General features: G+C 41.8%; 1 protein-coding gene across 2 annotated transcripts in view; it reads left to right on the plus strand.

The window, feature by feature from the left end:
- The first annotated feature begins 3,369 nt into the window (after nucleotides 1-3,369).
- Nucleotides 3,370-20,587, plus strand: part of FAM169A (family with sequence similarity 169 member A) — a 70,053-nt gene continuing 52,835 nt past the window's right edge. For both annotated transcript variants that reach the window (XM_043977828.1, XM_043977829.1), the window contains exon 1: nucleotides 3,370-3,771. The gene's annotated coding sequence lies outside the window, so the exon portion shown is untranslated. The remainder of the gene's footprint in view (nucleotides 3,772-20,587) is intronic.

The following is a 20,587-nucleotide window of genomic DNA, read 5'->3' on the forward strand; positions in this document are numbered from 1 at the left end:
GAAAATGACTCCTGCTCAATAATTCTCTGGAACTCAGTGGTAGTGCTGTGTCAAAGGCTCATTTATTGTCATTCTTGAGAGAATGAGCAACCCAATGTGCAGTTGGTTGGTGCAAAGAACGGGGCCCTTTTTAAATCCTAGTCCCTAAAGGCAAATGGACCCTCCCCTTTTTCTTCACTGGTCTGACTACTCAAGGGTTACAATCTATGAGCAAAAACTAGCTAACCAGAACGCAGTATTCCTAACCCTAATTTCCATAATTATTCTTTGGGTTCTTAGCTTATGTGGAGGTGATACAGGGACAATTCTTCAATCCTCCCTTATAGGAACATAGCTCAGGAGTGGACCTAATTGAGACCAGCTCAGGGTTCCCTGAACTGTGTAGTTTTGTTTGCTCCAGGGGGAGGAGGGGGAGTGGGAGGGGGAGGAAAGAAAGGAGACCTCTTTCCTCAAACAGGTCCAGAGGAGTCTAATTTGAATGGTGACTTCTATCCTTATTGAGAGGAGACCATTCCTGATTTCTTCACACAGACCTAACAGCAGGCTCCATAAAGCTTCCCCAACACAAAATGCTACATTTTTACTTGTGAAAGTAACATTTATGATTAACTGCTCTCTTTTCCATTTTTTTTTCCTCCTCACTCTGAGATAAATTCAGGGAAATGAGTTCCAATTTACCGGACAGCTAAATGTGTATAACATTTACCTGGGCTCAACAATTTAAAACCAATAAGCAGCTCCTAGGTGCCAGGCACTGGGGATTCAAAGAAAGGCAGAAATCCAGTCCCTGCTCTCAAGAAGCCCACAATTCACTGGGAGAAACATGCAAACCACTATGTACAAACAAGATCCAGACAGGATAAATTGTAAATAATCAGAAAGAAGGCACGACCATTAAGGAAGATTCCTTAAAGGCTCTTCTCTACTTCTGCTTTTTTTTTTTGGCGGGGGCAATGAGGGTTAAGTGACTTGCCCAGGGTCACACAGCTAGTGCAAAGTGTCTGAGGTTGGATTTGAACTCAGGTCCTTCTGAATCGAGGGTCCATGCTTTATCCATTGCGCCACCTAGCTGCCCCCTACTTTTGCTCTTTTAGTTGAATACAAGAACAGGGAAAATAAACACGCAATCAAAACAATGTAGCCATTATAAAGTTTTTCTCTGAAGTGCCTCCATGCATCTTACAAAATATTCTGGTGGAAATGATGCTTATTTTACAGCTGGAGATAGGGGTGCATGCAGGAAGGGTCATTCGGTCTGGGCCTCAAATATTGAAGTCAAATGTTCAGAACTAGTTGACTCATTATCCTGTCATTCTCTTTCTTTAAAAAATGATAAATATTAAATTGTGAGGTCCCAAAATTTCTACTGATTAAAGTTTATTAGTGGGTAATGTCTTGAAGAAAAGTTTAAAATGGCAGATTCGGACAATCCGTTTCTCAAAGTCGGACAGTATGTGTGTGCACAGAAATATGTTACAAAATACAAAACTCAGAAAGAGTTGAATGAATATTAATCATTCAACAAATATTTGTTGAATATATAACATATTGTTTGATTCACTGAAAAAATTCAAAGTTAAGATTTTAACCTTTGAAATATAGAGTCCTAAATGCTTTCCAGGTCAGAACAGAATTCATTTCCAAACTGACTGAAAACTTGGGAGGTTGTTAGGCTCTTCGATGCCTGTGTCAACCTGATTTGAGAGAAAAGAGCAGATATAACAAAACTCAGGTCTTTAATCAGAGTGAGTGCATCTAGAGGGGCAACATGGCAAGTGCAGGGGTACACAAGTAGAGTATGAAATTAGAGAGTAGGACTAGGCTGTAGGTGGGAGGGGTTAGGTAGAGGGAAAGGGGTTGCCAGTGGCTAGGGGGTTGAACATTCTTAGGTTTCACAAGGTTAGAAGTTTTGCATAATTACTGACAATCCAAGGAGAAATCTTGGGAATCCCTCTGGGAGTTTAGAACTTTTACAAAATAGAGACTGGAACTGATAAAGAGGAGTCAGCCGGCTGACTATGGGTCTGGGATTGGGGACAAGGTCAGATTCACTCATACAAATACATTTTTAAAAATAAAGTTTAAATATGACATTGTACACATTTCTTTTTTTTTTTCAATAAAACCTATGTCATCTGAAGAATCATGGTTACTATTATCATCATCATCATTACCTAAAGAACATTTCTTAAAATTTCTTTTTCACAAGAGTAAAATTTAGAAGCCAATGGCCTGCTGTCTTAGAAGAGATGTAGAGGCCTCTTCAGAGGAAAGACCAATTTGAAAGTCACCAGAATTTGAAAGAATGGAGTAAAGGGCAGGAGGGATTTCCTTGAAATTGAAAATGAGGGTTTTCAGCCTTCTCAAACACAAATGTAGCCCAAGATTTCTCTTCCTCTTTGCAGCCAAGATGAAAGTTGGATTTACTCCTCTCATTCTGTTTAAAGTTGTGGGTGTCTTCCAGTTCATTTAAGGTATCGCCCCTAATCCCATTGGAGAAGATAAAACGGACTCTTCCCCCACCGTAGATTGAGGCTGGGGACAGCGCAGCAGACTAAGCTGGGGAAACCTAAAGTAGAATTCATGAGTAGACATTTTCCTGGTAGAGGAGGGTTATGACACAGCAGTTAGGATATGGGAGATCCCGGAGGGAGGTGTGGGGCGAAACATCAGGAGCAGGAAGGGATAGATATCCTAGACATTTTGACCTTAAAGGAAGAATATGCAAATTAGGCATTATATCTAATGCAATATGTTCATATCTATTTTTGCGCAGGAGTAAGAAGAGATGGTCATCCTAGCTATTTTAACCTTAAACGAAGAAGACGCACATTATGCATATTTAATGCAATATATTCGTATTTATTTTTGCGCAGCTGGAGCAAGAAGGGATGGACGGCATCCTCGACATGTCGACATTAAAACGAAGAATATGTAAATCAGATTTAACATCCAATGTAATATATTCGTTTCTATTTTTGCGTCGACGCCTTGGTCATTCCCCGTCCCCCTCCCCCAAGCTGCAGCTCAGAGCTAGGGGTGAAGAGGGGTTGGGGAGTGGGTGTTACACAGTTTCCTTGTTTCCTTGTATAGACAACCACTACCGGAGGCGAAGGGACAGTAGTGATGGAGAAGTCTCTCCCATACCAGTTTTTCCTTCCTTTCAGTCAGTGGCTTCCACTGGAGGGTTCATGCGTGGGGGTTGGGAGTGTGTCTGTGCCTGCCGTCCCCTCGTGACCATGACCGTGACCGGGGTGGGGGGGGATTAGGGGATTAAAGCGATGGGAGGCTGTGGTGGGGTTGGTGATGGTAGTGGTGGGGTGGGGTGGGGGGGAGAGATACGGCTTTAAAGGCTGGGGGCGTTGCAAAGTGTGCGTCAGCGACTGGTGGAGGGGGTGAGCGGTGGGCACGGACTGCCTGACAGACAGACGGACCGACCGTGGAACTGAGCCAGCTGGGGAGTTGGGGGCGGGCGCAGTTGTGGGCGCAGCCGGGGAGTAGGACGAGGGGCTGGCGCAGTCCGGGGCCCCGGGCGCAGTGAAGCTTCGGAGCCTCGGCGTCCCAGCCGCCGCCTCCCCCGCGGCGGAGGAGGAGGAGGAAGGGGACAGCCGGGCGAGGAGCGATCGCCTCTGGCCTGGGGCGCGCCTGCCCTCAGCCACAGCCGCCACCGCCGCAGCAGCGCAGCCGCCTCCAGCTCCATTCATTCTCCGAGGCTCCGCCTCCTCCTCCCTGGATCCTCTCCTGTGAGTCCGGAGGGCGCGCCCAGCCGAGGTGAGTGAGATTCGGGGTGGCTTTCTTTCCTGGGCCCGCACCCCACCCCCTCTCCGGTCCCTTCCCTTGGCCTGGTCCTTAGTCTTGGCACTCTGAACTCCGGGAAACGTTCTCCATGTCCCGGGTGCGGCTGGCGGACAGTCAAGGCCGAGCTCCGGGAGACAGCCCCGGCGTGGGAGGTGAGGGGCAGCTGTGCGTCCGGCCCCAGGTGCGCCCAGCTCCGTGGAAGCTCCACCATTTTGTATGAGGGAATTTCTCCTTCTCCATCCCACTCCTAGTTACCTTTCTCTTGAATCTCTTCCATCTCCCCCCTCACTTCCATCGCACCCCACCCCAACCCTCCCCTAGGCTCGGTGAAGGGGTGAACATACCTGTACCCTTCGATTCTCAGTCCTTTGGGGCTGTGGGACTGGCCATGTGGTCCCTTAGGCTGCTACTCCATCAGTCACCTTTAAATGCTCTTGACTAGTCGCCCAGAGGTTCGTGAACTTCTTGGTGTTTTTTTCTTTGGGGCTCATGAACTTGTTTTTAAAAACATATTAATAAGTGTCTTGATATAATTGGCTTCCTTTGTAATCCTATGCATTTTATTTTATGTATTTAAAACCATTTTGAGGAGTCCATTACCTTCAATATACTTCGGAAAGGGACCAAGAACTCCTGGTTCAGTGGAAGGGAACTTGGGGTTCAGTGCATTTGATTGTCCCCCCCCCCATCACACCCCACACCCAAGTTGTGACTCCTTGACCATGCTTGTTTTTGTTTGTTTTTTCCTATTTGTGTGTGTGTGTGTCTCCTGCAGTGAGCACAGTGCTTGGCACGTAGTAAACGCTTCGTACGTGCTTGTTGACTGACTGGCTGGCTGCTTATTTACTGTCTAAACATGATTTATCAGGATCATCCTGTCTCTCAGGAAAGCAGTATATGGAGCTTTGAGGTCTCTAGATGGCTCTATGGACGAACTTATGAGTTAGTGTCATAGTTCTTTCTATTTTTGCCTGTGGAAAAAAAAAAAAGATAAAGTAGTCCCTCCTCAGCTGAAACAGTTAGAATACAGGAAACGGATGTAAATTGTCTTTTCTTCTTCCATTCTCCCCTTCTCCCTGTCTATCGTCCCCTTCCCCTATTCTCCCATTCTTCCCCAGACTTTTGGTCTTCTTAAAAAGAGAATCAAATGAATGTATATCTGGGTTGGTGGGGTTTGGAGGTTTGGTTTTTACCTCCAGGAGATGAGCGAGGGATTAAAATTTAACTGCTCCAAATTTAGGGACCATCACAAGGAAAAGTTTACGTATATGTCCTAGTACCTTAACACACCAAGTGCCATTTGCTTGGGTCCAGAAAATTTTGCGATTCATGTTTAGATGTAGTATTGTTTATTTACATGCTCATCCTAAATTTATTGGGCTACCACGGAGATAATAAATTATCGTTTATTTGGGCCATAATTTGGATTATATTTGATGGTGTAGGATTGGAATCGTGTGCAAGACTTTAAATTCTAGAATGTAGATTAGTGGCTGTTGCATAATGCCTGCATATCGTGTAGGTTAGTTTTATGGAAGATTCAGCAAAATGAATGTTTCAGGCCCTGGCTGTTAGCTTCTGCTATTCTACATTATTATGATTCACGGTTGACCTTTGTAAGGGATATGTATCTTGGTTTTCTGCTGGAGTATTTACATGGGGAGGATTCTTTATTGATGGGGTAGGATTTAGTGAGATATGTTTTGGTTTGGTTTTAGTGGTTGGGGGAAGTGAAAGGAGTTGGGGAAAATTCCATTGTGATGACTTCCAAATACAAAGTTAACATGCTACAATTTTCTGGTGAAAATTTGTAGCTTTATTATTAGAAGTTGCCATCTTATAAGCAACTCAGGAAATAATAAATAAACTATGAGTGGCCATATTGACCTTTCACAGGGACAGTTCTATTAGCTCTTGGGTTGTGGGTTCCTAACAGGTTTTTCTGTTGTCCAGGTTCTTACAAAATGGTATCATTTCCCAAATAAAAACTGAATAAATACTATAAATTTGAAGTAGGAATTTAGAATATTATACTCATCGTGTCTAAAAAGGGAGAACTTATTACCTTTCCCCCTAAGCCTTGCCCCTCTTGCAAATTTTACTATTATTTCCTCATGAAAGCACCATCATCCCAGGTCATAACCACAGAGTCAATCATCCTTGACTTCTTCCTCTACTTCATTCTCCCTTTCCCCCCATTTTCAAGTTGCCAAGTCTTGTTGGTTAGTATTAGCTCTTAAACATCTATCCAAAACCATACCAAATCAGGCCCTCATTCCCTCTCTAGCATGGATTGTTGGAATAGTGCCCTCATTTGTCACCTACTCCCAATCTTCCATTTGTCTTATATGAAGATGTCAAATAAGTTCTCCAAGTTAACAGGTCTGTTCTCCTACCTGATCAAAAATCCTTTCAAGGCTCTATCTAGTTAAAGCCCAGACTCTTTATGCTGGGCTGATGCCCACCACAATCTGGTTTCAGCCTTTCTTTCAAGACAAATTTCTCCATAGTCTCTCTATATCCAGTGTGTTGTAGACAGACTGGACTAATAGCTGTCAGTTCCCTCCTTCACAGCATTTGTCTCTTATACATTTCCTCCTCCCCTCAGTTTCTCCGAATTTTTATCTTTCAGGTTATCTCTGTCACAGCCTCCTTGGAGTTAACTACTCCTAGAGCAATTGTTAATGTTTTCCTCAAATTATCTTGTATTTCCCTCATGTTAAATACCTCCATAGAATACGAACTACTGGAAGGCAAAAATACCTCTGACCTGCTACCTTGTAGGTTGTAGGTGTTTAATAAATGCTTGTTGCTTGTTGAAATTAGTCTGTACAATCATAAAATGCATTTGCTGGGTGTTTTATGCTAGGAATAAAAACAAACAAAAAAAAGAAACAATCCCTGTAATTTATTAAATAAATTAACATTTTACTGGGAGAAAACACAACTTACAAATAGATGTGATAAAGTAATTTGGGGGTAGGGGGTCATCAGGAATGGCTTCCTGTGAGAGAAGATACTTGAGCTGAGCCATGAAGGAGCTAGAGAGTATTCCATGCATTGTCAAGGACAGTCTGTACAGAGGCTGGGGCAGTTTGGCTAGATCCGTTGAGTTATGTGAGTGTGGGAGTAATGTGGATTCAGTCTTAAAGATAAGTTGGGGCCAAATTGTGAGGAGCTTCAAATGCCAGATGCAGAACTTTGTATTTTTTTTTTTTTTGTAAAGGTAACAAGGAGATACTGGAGTTTCTTGAGCAAGGAAGTGACATGGTCAGACCTGTGCTTTAAGAATATTAATTTGGCAGCTGTGTGGAGAATGGATTATAGAGAGAAGAGACTGAAAGCAAACCATTTAGCTGGCTATTGAAATAGCTATAATCCGGAGAAGAGGTTCTGAGAGGTTCTTAAGTAAGGTGGTATCGAAGACAGACGGAGATGAAGTCTAGGGATCTGGAGGTAGAATGAACACTTGGCAACAGATTGGATATGGGGAACAAAGGAGAGGAAAGAGTTGAGGATGCCTCCAAATCTTTCTCTTGTAGAGGAGTTGGAAAGATGTTGGTATTTTTGAAAGAAATATGGGAATTCAGAAGGAGGGGTAGGCTTTAGAGGAGGATAACTTTTTGTTTTGAGGTTTTTTTGTTTGTTTTTTGGTGAGGCAATTGAGGTTAAGTGACTTGCCCAGGGTCACACAGCTAGTGTTAAGTGTCTGAGGCTGGATTGCCAGATTTGAACTCAGGTCCTCCTGAATCCTGGGCTGGTGCTCTATCCACTGCACCACCTAACTCTATCCACCTAGCTGCCCCCAGGACAACTTTTTGTTTTGGAGATGTCAATGGGACATCCAGTTGGAGATTTTCAGAATTCAGTTGATGATGCGGAACTGGAGTTATAGGTAGACAAAAGATATGTAGTTTAAGAATCATTTACATAGAGATAGCTTTCACAGAAACTGCTAGGTGGTGAAGTAGATAGCACTGTGCTTGGAGTCCGGAAGTTCAAATCTAGCCTCAGATATTACTACAGATACTATTCACACACACACTAGCTGTGTGACTATGGGCAAGTCACTTAACCTCTGTTCGCTCACCTGTAAAATGGGGATAATAATAATACCTACATCCCAGGGTTATTGTGAAGATAAAGTAATATTTGTAAAGCACTTAGTACAGTACCTCACATATAATCAGGTCTTTATAATCAAAGAATAGTGTCATTAAAAAAACAAACACATACCCAGGGAGTATCCTAGAGGAAGGAGTGGTCTTCAGCGTCTCACAGTGCAGAGAATTCAAGAACAGTGAGTACTAGGAAAAGATCATTGGTTTAGAGTAAAACATTGGGATTCAAAGCCAGAATGTTTAGGGGTTGAGAAGTATGGATTGAGAGAAAGTGGAACCAATGAGGGTAGATGGGTTTGTTTGGTGTTTTTTTTCCACTGGGGTACAGCTTTGGAAGGGAGAAGAGATAGGCAGAATACAGTGTAGGAATTTTAAGGTCAAGTGAAGGATTTTTTTTTTTTGAGGGGGGGACACATTGATATTTGGGCATGTTTATAAACAATTGGTAGTTAGTGGATTAAAAGAGATTGAAGGGGCAGCTAGGTGGCACAGTAGATAAAGCACTGGCCCTGGATTCAGGAATACCTGAGTTCAAATTTGGCCTCAGACACTTGACACTTAACTAGCTGTGTGACCCTGGGCAAGTCACTTAACCCCCATTGCCCCGAAAAAAAAAAAAGAGAGAGATTGAAGATTAGAGAGAGGGGATGATGGAGGGGGGATAAACTCCCAGAGGAGACAGAAAGGAATGGAACCAAAGGCACAAGTAGACATGTTGGCTTTGGCAAAGAGAAGGACCACCTCTTTGTTAGAAGCCAAAACAAAGGAGCAGGAAATTGGGAAGAAGAGGGAACTCATTATTGATACCTCAATTTTCTCTGTGCACATGAGGTGTGATATTTTGTGCTGGGAGGAAGAAGGGAAGTGATGAGGTATAGGTAGGTGTTTTGAGGAGAGGAGATTGGAACGTCTGTGGAGAATACATACAATAGGGAAGAGTAAAAAGAATTGCTCTATAGCAGTGAGGACCCAACAGTTGTTACTTCCTTCAGCAGTGGTCAGCAGCTCATATGTAGGAGCAGGGAAATAGTTCTCAATTGGGATGTGGAAAGGGATGAGTAGTGATAGGACAAGGAGGCAAAAGATGCAAGAAGACAGCATAAAGTTGATTTGATTACCTGTAGCCCTAAGATTTCTTTAAATCATTACATCATAGTCCCATCCCACACCTGTGTGGTCGGTCTGTCGGTGTTGGTTGGTTTTTGTCCTTCGTTCCTGAAGGGGACCAAAATAATATCACTCTATCAGGGTCAAGGTACAGTGTGTCCAAGTGTGACTGATCAGACCAATACAAGCTCAGAAGGCTTTACCACAGGTCGGGCACAAATAGTCCATATGCACATTTGGAGTGGGGATGTCTCTAAATTTGTACATTTCACGGTTTTTTTGAGCTACTACAATTCTGTTTTGTTCATATAGCCCAGCACCTTCTTTGATGTGGGCATGCCATGCTGGGGGGGGAAGGGGTCCTGTGCCAGTGTCTCCCATGTCTCACAATCAGTTCGAGTTCTTCAGAAAGACCTTGATATAGTGTTCATGTATTGTTTCTTCTGACCTCTTTGTGTGTTCTCTATAAAATAGTCTTAGACAAATGTAGGTTGGCATTCGAACAATGTGACCACTTCATCAGAGTTTTGCTCTCTTTAGAGTTTGAATACTTGGAAATTAGCCTGAGAAAGGACCTCAGTGTCTGGTATCTTTTTTTTTTTTTTTGGGTGAGGCAATTGGGGTTAAGTGACTTGCCCAGGGTCACACAGCTAGTAAGTGTCAAGTGTCTGAGGCCAGATTTGAACTCAGATCCTCCTGAATCTAGGGCCGGTGCTTTATCCACTGCACCACCTAGCTGCCCTTGTCTGGTGTCTTATGCTGTCAGGTAAATCTTCAGGTTCTTCCTAAAATAGTTCAAATGGAAGTGATTCTGTCTATGTATATTCTTCTTAACTGCCCATATAATGTTAAAGTTCTTAGAGTCACAAGTATCATCTTCTTTTATAGGAATGTTTTAATTGAATCCTCTGATTATTTCTTTCATGTTTACCTTTTTTTTTTTTGGGGGGGTGAGGCATTTGGGGTTAAGTGACTTGCCCAAGATCACACAGCCAGTTAAGTGTCCAGTGTCTGAGGCTGGATTTGAATTCAGGTGCTCCTGAATCCAGGGCCAGTGCTCTATCTACTGCGCCACCTAGCTGTCCCTCATGTTTACCTTTTTATGCTTCTCTTGAGTCTTCTATTTGGAATTCATATTTTCTATTTAGCTTTGGGTTTTTTCATCAAGAATACTTGAAAGTGGGGCTTCTAGGTGGCGCAGTGGATAAAGCACCGGCCCTGGAGTCAGGAGGACCAGAGTTCAAATCCGGCCTCAGACACTTGACACTTACTAGCTGTGTGACCCTGGGCAAGTCACTTACCCCCAATTGCCTCACCAAAAAAAAAAAGAAAAAGAAAAAAGAATACTTGAAAGTCCTCTATTTAACTAAATATCCATTTTTCCCCCTGAAAGATTATATTCAGTATTTCTGGGTAGGTGACTTTTGGTTCTAAGCTTAGCTCCCTTGCCCTCTCGAATATTATATTCCAAGCTCTTTGATTCTTTAATATGGCAGCTGTTAAATCTTATGTAATCCTGACTGGCTCCATAATATTTGAATTGTTTCTTTCTGGCCATTTGCAAAATTTTCTCCCTGATCTCTGGGAGCTCAGGAACTTGGCTATAATCCTGGGAGTTTTCATTTGGGGATCTCTTTCAGGAAGTGGTTGGTGGAATCTTTCTATTTCTAGTTTGCCTTCTGGTTCTAGGATATCAGAGTAGTTTTCCTTGATATTTCTTTTTTTTTCCCCAAGGGGCAATGAGGGTTAAGGGATTTGCCTAGGGTCACACAGCTAATAAGTGTCAAGTGTCTGAGGCATGATGATATTTCTTTTTTTTTTGTTTTGTTTTGTTTAGGTTTTTTTTTTTTTGTTTTAGTGAGGCAATTGGGGTTAAGTGACTTGCCCAGGGTCACACAACTAGTAAGTGTTAAGTGTCTGAGGCCGGATTTGAGCTCAGGTACTCCTGACTCCAGGGCCGGTGCTCTATCCACTGCATCACCTAGCTGCCCCACATGATGATATTTCTTGAAAGATGATGTGAAGGTTCTTTGTGTTTTTTTTAAATTATGGCTTTTAGGTAGTTCCATATTCTTAAATTTTCTCTCCTTTATTTTCCAGGTTAGTTGTTTTTTTTCCAGTGACATATTTCACATTTTCCCCTATTCGTTCTTTTCAAAGTTTCTTAATGTCTCATGGAATATTAGCTTCCCACTTGCCCAATTCTAATTTTTTTTTTTTGGGTGAAGCAATTGGGGTTAAGTGACTTGCCCAGGGTCACACAGCTAGTAAGTGTCAAGTGTCTGAGGCCGGATTTGAACTCAGGTACTCCTGAAACCAAGGCTGGTTCTTTATCTACTGCGCTATCTAGCTGCCTCTCCAATTCTAATTTTTAAGGAATTCTTTTCTTTTTTTTTTTTTTTTAAATTTTATTCCTTTTTTTTTTTTTTTTTGAGGCAATTGGGGTTAAGTGACTTGCCAAGGATCACACAGCTAGTAAGTGTCAAATGTCTGAGGCTGGATTTGAACTCAGGTACTCCTGACTCCAGGGCTGGTGCTCTATCCACTGCACCACTGAGCTGCCCCAGGGGATCTCTATCTGAATGCTGTGGACCTTGGAAGAGGAAAGGTTGCTCAAAGAAGCAGCAGAGGGAGGGGAGGGTCTGGCAGTAGAAACCAGGAGAGTTTAGTCAGATGCCTACTTCTCATCTATTGGGTTAGAGGTATGAGAGAAGGTGAAGGTACATCCAGTACTGGAGAGGGTGGTGATTAATGCAGTGTGTTTGGGGGTAAGGGAGTGGAAAAATAGGTCTGTTATTGCAGGATGATAGTTCATATGCATCCTATTCGTACAGTAGAATATAATAATGATGATGGTGCTGGTGATTATGGCATTCATATATTACTTTAAGGTTTACAAATTGCTTTACAAATATGATCACATTTCATTTTCTCCCAGGGTGCTGCAAAGAGAAAACTGAATCAGACATTAAGGGTCATGTAGTAGGTGTCTGAGACTGGATTTGGAATCAGGTCTTACAGACTTCAGATCTAGAGTTCTATCTACTCCACCTTTGAGGAATAAGAACCTCATTATTTTTGCTTTTTTTTTTTTTTTTTTAGTAAGGCAATTGGGGTTAAGTGACTTGCCCAGGGTCACACAGCTAGTAAGTGTTAAGTGTCTGAGGCTGGATTTGAACTCAGGTACTCTTGACTCCAGAGCCAGTGCTCTATTCACTGCGCCACCTAGCTGCCCCGATTTTTGCTTTTTTAATCCCCTAACTCTTAGGGTAGTTAAAAAAGCAGTCTCTCTCTCTCTCTCTCTCTCTCTCTCTCTCTCTCTCTCTCTCTCTCTCTCTCTCTCTCTCTCTTTTCAGGGCTATTCAATTAACTTTTTTGTTTGTTTTTTGCAGGGCACTGAGGGTTAAGTGACTTGGCCAGGGTCACACAGGTAGTAAGTGTTAAGTGTCTGAGGCTGGATTTGAACCCAGGTTCTCCTGAATCCAGGGCTGATGCTTTATCCACTGCACCACTTAGCTGCCCCCAAAAAGCAGTCTTTTGTACATTTGGGAAAGGGGATTTCTTTTAGATATTTCAATGTCATCAACTTCCTTTGCAATCCTATGTATTTGGCTATATGAATTTTAACATTCAGGTTTTTTTTGTTGTTTTTTTTGCAGGGCAATGGGGGTTAAGTGACTTGCCTAGGGTCACACAGCTAGTAAGTGTCAAGTGTCTGAGGCCGAATTTCAACTCAGGTCCTCCTGAATCCAGGGCTGGTGCTTTAATCCACTAAGCTACCTAGCTGCCTCCAGGGGATTTCTTTTTTTAAAAAATTATTGATTTTTTTTTTCATCACCTGCATTTTAATCCCTCCCAGACAGCCATCCCATATAGCAATGACTATTAAAAGAAAGAAAAAGAGGAAGAGCAAAAAAGCCCTAAAAAACTAGCAAAGGCCTGTCCTTAAACATAAATAACTGATATCTAGCATTTATATAATGCTTTGAGGTTTGTTTGGGCAGGAGCTCACATATGTTATCTCATGTGATTTTTAAACAGTAACAAGGGCAGCCTTAAAACTGCCCTGGCCTCCCAGGTATTCCCTGGATAAAGGCTGGCCCTGGGTTGGACCTTCTGCCTCTGTAAGCTCTTTGTTCCCACTAAATTCCATGCTTTGTTAGCTGCACCATTTCATCGTATGCCTTGTGATAGAATGGCTAACATAATGAAGTCTGTGCTACTGCATTGTCTTATGGGATCTGGAAATGGTTTTCTTCTGTCTTAGAGATTTGAGCATCATAGTAAGATACATGTATATAGCATTTCCCTCATAGAACTCTATGGGAAAGGTGAATTTAGGGCCAGAAGACACATGGAGGCCATTTGGTCAGTCAACACACCTTTATTACACATTTACTATATCCCAAGTACTGCATTTATGATACAAAGAAATGCAAAAAAAGCATGAAATTGGTGAGTTTTAGTATAATTGCTGCCTATATTAATGTAGGAAGACATGGGATGGCTAATAGGAAACAACCACAGGTCCAGCCCTTTAATATAATGTGAAATGACACTCATTAGTATTACTCTGCTATGTCCAGCTCCAGGCTGGTTTGGGCAGCTGATGGTTGGTGGGACTCTTGGAGAGTGAAGACACTTGCATTTGGGGGAATATTTGGAAGGTGACTGTTTGAGAAAGTCCTGAATCCCATCTTGGAAGCTTTAGATATAGGGGCCCTGACGTTGACATCTTTCTTTGAGGGTGCACCTCAATCTACCTTGTCACTAAAGAAACTTTCTATGGCCCTCACCTTTCTCTGTCTGCTCATCTTGCCTTTCTTTTACTTGGCTTTTAGCTCCTTAAAGTGGGGCACTATTTTCAGGCTGCAGTATCCCAAGCTTCAGAAGTCCCAGGTGGTATGATTTAAGGAGGATGGTTCTTCACTCCCCTGGCCTGTTCCCTGGTCCTAAATGACCCCAGACCAACTTGCTAATCAACCAGCTTTGTGTGTTGTGGTTGTCAGCTCTGACAAGCCTGTGCCCCTCCCCCACCTGGGCCACTGCTACTCAAGCCTACCTCCTGGTTCTCAGCAGGGGTGTAAAATCCAAGTTCTGCCTCAGAACCAGCATAGACCCCTGTAGTCTTCCCCCTGCCCAGGGCTCAGCCCTCTCACCAGACTGTGAGCTTAGTTCCAGATGATACTGGTGCTTCAGCTGATTCAGAGGCTCTGGGGGTCTCCTTCTCTGGTGAGGCCTTCCTGGGACTGGATCTGTGTCAGGGTGACTGTGGGGTTGGGCTCAACTCCTGTATCAGCACAGCAGCTCCCTCCTTCTGACCTTTGAAGCTGTTCTTGGTTAGAAGATGATTTCAGCACATTTTTCTGTGGGTTTTGCTGCTCCAGGCATTGTCCTACGGCATTATTTGGATGTTTTTTGGAGTGATTATGTCATGAGTTTGAGAGCTCACTGCCTTTCCTCCACCATCTTGCCTGAATCCCATCTTTAAGGAAACTTAGAAAGTGTACTCTATTGGGCAGCTAGGTGACACAGTGGATAAAATATCGGCCCTGGATTCAGAAGGACCTGAGTTCAAATCTGGCCTTAGACTCTTGACACTTACTAGCTGTGTGACCCTGGGCAAGTCACTTTACCCTCATTGCTCTGCAAAAACAAAGAAACAAAGAAACAAAAACAAAAAAAGAAGAGAATAAAGTGTATTCTATTAAATCTTAAAACTATTAACTATTTCCAAGTTTGGGAAGTAAGTAGGCCATACTTCAGTTATGATCCAGCTGGTGCTATGGATAAATTGTTGGATTTGGAGTCAGACAATCTGGAGTTCAAATCTTGCCTCAAGAGACTCACTATGTAGTTGTATGATTCTGGGCAAATCACTTTTTCTCTCCAGCTTAAGGTCTTCATCTGTAAAATAATTGGACCTTTCCTAATAGGATTATTGTGGGGATCAAAGGAAGCACTTTACAAACCTTAAAAGTTCTGTATAAATGCTAGTTGTGTTCTCCCCATCCCCTCCCCACCCCAAGTTAAAGAACTCAAAATTAGAGGTGAATAGCCAATCTTAGCAAACAAACTCTTTCAGCAATGGTCTCTGGAGTCATTTGGACTCGTAAAAATTATTGAGGACTCCCCAAAGGGTTTTTGTTCATATGAATTACATTCATTGATATCTACCACATTACAAATGAAAAATCTTAGTAACATCTTTTTTTTTTTTTTTTTAGTGAGGCAATTGGGGTTAAGTGACTTGCCCAGGGTCACACAGCTAGTAAGTGTGTGTTAAGTGTCTGAGGCTGGATTTGAACTCAGGTACTCCTGACTCCAGGGCCGGTGCTCTATCCACTGCACCACCTAGCTGCCCCAGTAACATCTTTTTGATACTGTGGATTCCCTATGCATCACTGGACCACACTTTGAGAACCACTGTAATACAGTATTGGTATATTTATATTTGTAAGTTTTTCAAAATGTAGGCTGATTGGCTTTTAGAATTGTTACTCTAGAATGAAACATCTGACATCTGGTGAAGTTTATTTTTGGATATTTTGATTGAGTAGCTTGCCTATAGCAGAATTCCTAAAGAAAAAAATCCCGTAGTGTTTTGTTGCACCAATGTCTTTTTTTTTTTTTTTGCGGGGCAATGGGGGTTAAGTGACTTGCCCAGGGTCACACAGCTAGTAAGTGTCAAGTGTCTGAGGCCGGCTTTGAACTCAGGTACTCCTGAATCCAGGGCCAGTGCTTTAACCACTGCGCCATCTAGCTGCCCTGCACCAATGTCTTTTAACTGGCAAGTTCACAGAATTTGGTCAGGTTTGTTTTGCTTCCCTTGAGTGTGTTTGACATAGTAGGATAATGATGGCTTCTTAAAAGATAGTGAAAACTTTTATATCGAAGCAGGGCCCCCAAACTGTGTAACCTTCAAATTTTCATTTTATCGTTTTTGGAAATAGCACTTTCTTGAATATCATTTGAAATTTTACATTATACAAATTTTGTGGGAATTATGACTATTTTTGGATATTGAACTCAAGACAACACTGTATTTTCAAAATCATGAAAAAAATGTGTAAATTAAATTAACTGATCATTCTGTTCCAACTAAGAACTGAGATTTTATTTCAAGTGATTTTTATTCTATATTTGCTGTTTTAAGAAGACATTGCTAATTTGGAATGATGTCTTTTTTTATATTTGGGTAATTATCATGAATTGTAAAGCATTTAGAGACTTTGGGGGGGGCAGGGCAATGAGTGTTAAGTGACTTGCCCAAGGTCACACAGCTAGTAAGTGTCAAGTGTCTGAGGCTGGATTTGAACTCAGGTCTTCTTGAATCTAGGGCCAGTGCTTTATCCACTGTGCCACCTAGCTGCCCCCAGACACTCTCTTTGTTAAAATAATTTGGCAGACGCCCAGGGGCCCCACCTGATTGATTTAGTATTGTTTGAATTGGGTGAGAGAGAATGAGAAACTAATACCTACATAAGGATGATTGGATGGAGGCCACACCTGGTTGGCCCTGAGTGACATATTGGTGTACTACTGATGTCAGCAAGAGACCACTCTCAACCAACCAGCTTGAAGGACCTCCCCTTTGGGGGAGGGAGAGAGGAACTAGGAAGTAGATGCTCGTTCATAGAAGGACTCTTTCTTTGGTGAGGACGAAGGAGCGAGACGGCAGATGGAGAACGGGGCCCCTCTTAGTTGTTAGGACACCAGCTTGGTGGTGAGAGATTTCATGTGGGCTGCTAGGAAAGGAAATTGATTTCTTTCCGGCTATACCGAATTAGATCTGAGCTAGGATTTCCATGCTATAAGGAATCTGTTCTCAATCTCTCTCTCTTCACTAACTTGTAAGATATAGATATATCTATATCTATATGATATATTTTAATAAGTCTTTAAAAGCCTCAACTCCTGCTGAATTTATCAGTGATCTTAGCCAGCTTCCCCCCCCTCCCCAAGACTCGGGGTGGGGCAGATTAGAACTCACAATTTAGATTTTAAACAACACAACACTTAGGTTTAGAAATCATCTCAACCATTGCCCAACCTCTATTTAAAGCTGTCAGTTCCCTACCCCTTTATCAACTCTATGTGCTTGAGTAAGTAACATGTATATTATTTTTATTTTTTTAATTATTTTTTTGGTGGGGCAATGGGGGTTAAGTGACTTGCCCAGGATCACAGAGTTAGCAAGTGTCAAGTGTTTGAGGCCAGATTTGAACTCAGGTCCTCCTGAATCTAAGGCCAGTGCTATATCCACTGTGCCACCTAGCTGCCCCTGTAATATGTATATTATTATTATTATCTACAAATTTTATTTTAGCTGTAGTAATATGATATCCAAAATTTAATGGCTTGCCTACCAAACCAAATGGGCATGCCCTTTAAGAAACCCCTGATCTATAAAATGCAAACTCCCTTAACAGGAGGGACCTTGACTTCAGTTTTGTTTTCTCATCTATCACATAGTGCATTGTTCTGTACATAGTAGGCATTTGATAAATGTTTAACCCGGAAGTAGTTAAACTCCGACTGTGAACCAGTCTGCCACCCCCAACTATATTACAGTGTTTGGAACTCAGAATGCTTTTGCTATTGAAAAAGGTTTTCAAATAGAATTCTGATTTTTTTGTTTTTACTATAATTAATACATATCAGTGACATAGATGGCTTCATTATACAAAGGAAAATGTGGTGTAGTGAATGGCTTAATGGATCTAAGAGTTAAGGACAACCGGGTTTTAGCCCTGCCTTAGATAATTATAAGCTGGGTGACTCTGGGCCAAGTCACTCAGCGTTATCTTGGCCTCCATTTCCTCATGTATAAAATGAGAGAATTGGATTCAATGACATCTAATGTACCTTTCAGCCCTAAATCTATGGTTCTAGTTTAAAACATTACTGAAATCAGGACTTGTTCCATGTCCTAAATGGAGTTGTGTTCTCAAAAATGTGCCACTAGATTGGTTTCTTCCGCTTCTTCTAGTACATGCCAAGGTCACTGTTTAAGAGAGGGAGCAAGTAGGCAGTGAGAAAGGGGGCTGATTAGTTTTGGGGCAAGTCTTACTAAATCTCAGCTGTTTTCCAGGATTGAGTAGAGGAGAACCCAGCCCAGTGAAGAGACATAGATATGTTCTTTGCTGGAGTGGAGACCACCTGTTTTACTCATGAAGATGGAGGAAGTAGGGAAATCTGATTTGTAATATGGACTTTTTGTTTACAACCAACTTGTCTAGACTGTACATTGAGAAAATTAAGTTTTTCCTTTAATTGCTCAGCCTTGGGAAAGGATTTCTTTAATTTTCTTTTCTTTCTTTCTTTCTTTCTTCTTTTTTTTTTTTTGGTGGGGCAATGAGGGTTAAGTAACTTGCCCAGGGTCACACAGCAAGTGTCAAGTGTCTGAGGTCAAATTTGAACTCAGGTCCTCCTGAATCCAGGACCAGTGCTTTATCCACTGTGCCACTTAGCTGCCCCCAGGGAAAGGATTTCTTTTCCTTCTAATTACTTTGAAAAGGTTTTGAATGAATAAGATACAGAGGTCATGATTTCATAAAACATTGCTTGAATTTTCATGATTTAAACATCATGAGTGAGATGAGCAGAACCAGAAGAACATTATACACAATATCATCAACACTGTGTGTTGATCAACTGTGATGGACTGGATTCTTCTCACCAATACAATGATACAAGAGAGTTCTAGGGGACTCATGATGGAAAAGGCTTTCCAAATCCAGAAAAAAAAAAGAACTGTGGAATATGGATGCTGATTGAACCATACTATTTCTTTTGTTTTTGGTTGTGTGTGTGTGTGTGTGTATATATATATATATATATATATATATATATATATATATAAAACCTATATCGTATTGCTTGCTGTCTGGGGAAGGGGGTAGGGAGGGAGAAAAATTTGAAATTGGAAATCGTATGTAAACAAATGCTGAGTGCTATCTCTACATGTAACTGGAAAATAACAAAATACTTATTTTTTTTAAAAATTACACTTCTGAAAAACAAATAAATAAACATCATCATGCTATAGCTCACCCTTGCAAACTGAAAGAAAAAATCCATTTGAGTTAAAATTCCTTCTTTTCCATTCTTTCCCCCCAAATATTTAGGAAGTGAAATAATCTAACATGATTTATTTTACTTGCCCAAGGCAAGCTCTTATTTGAGTGTTTTGTGAGAGTTAAGATTCATTTTTCAAGTAAAACGAAAAGTCACCAACAGTTTTGATTAAGTGTTAACGTATCTAGCCAGCACTAATAATCCAATCCAATAAACATTTATTTAATGTCTATTAGGAGCAACCAGGTGGGTAGCCCCAGAGTCAGGTACACCAGAGTTCAAATTTGGCCCCAGACACTTCCTAGCACTGTGACCCAGGGCAAGTCACTTAACCCTATGAGCCTCAGTTTCCTCATCTGGTAAATGAGCTAGAGAAGGAAATGGTAAACCACTCCAGTGTCTTTGCCAAGAAAACCCCAAATGGAGTCTAGTTGGACTGAAACAGCAACAAACTCCTAATTGGGAAGCACTCTGCTAAGCTCTGAAGATATATTTAATAAAAAGACATATAGTTGCTGCCCTCAAGGAGTTTAACAGTCTTTAGTGGGGAGAAAACATACAAAAGGAGGCAGAGGGGGCGGCTAGGTGGCGCAGTGGATAGAGCACTGGCCCTGGATTCAGGAGGACCTGAGTTCAAATGCGGCCTCAGACACTTGACACTTACTAGCTGTGTGACCCTGGGCAAGTCACCCCCACTGCCCCGCAAAAAAAAAAAACCCAAAAACAAAAGAAGGCAGATTAGGAGTTGGGGGGTAAGGGTGGAACAGTTGAATGCTTGGCATTAGGTTCATAGATTATAACTGGAAAAGATCTTAAACTCATCTAGTTAAGTCCTCATTTTACAGATGAGGAAAGCGAAGCCCAGAGAAGTATAAGTGATTTTTGATAGTGGTCATAGGGAAAATGGAGGCAGAGCTGGGATTAGAAGCCTAGTCCTCTTTCTAACTCCATTTTACACATGAAAGCAGTTAGGAAGTAGTACAGTATGGGGCAAAGAACACTGGGTCTGGAGTCAGTCCTGGGTTCAAATCCCACTTCTGACCTTGTACTAATCACTTAATTGCTTGGGTCTCAATTTTCTCTGTAACATGAAGGTGTTGGACTAGGTGGCTACTAAAGTGGAGTCCAGCTCTAGGCCTGCCCTTCTGAATTACAGAATCCAAGATAATATTATAATTAAGTGTTAAATCCTGTGGTTCAGACTTCACAGTGTGGTTCCAACCTGTCTTTTCAGATTAATTTCACATTATTCCCCCATGAGCACTCTACTGCCTGGCCAAATTGGCCTGCTTGGTGTGGCATATATGACATTCCTGCTTCTCTCTGATATTTTTTTAATGCCTTAATCCAGGCTACATTTCTTTGGGCTTTTGTCTTTTAAAACTTATAGTACATTTGTGTATTTTTACATGCATTTATAATTTTCCCATCTGACTACGCTCCCCCGCCCCAAGAACTCAAAGAATCCCCTCAAACAACTC

The sequence above is a fragment of the Dromiciops gliroides genome, chromosome 1, assembly GCF_019393635.1.
Source record: "Dromiciops gliroides isolate mDroGli1 chromosome 1, mDroGli1.pri, whole genome shotgun sequence".
Lineage (NCBI taxonomy): Eukaryota > Metazoa > Chordata > Mammalia > Microbiotheria > Microbiotheriidae > Dromiciops > Dromiciops gliroides.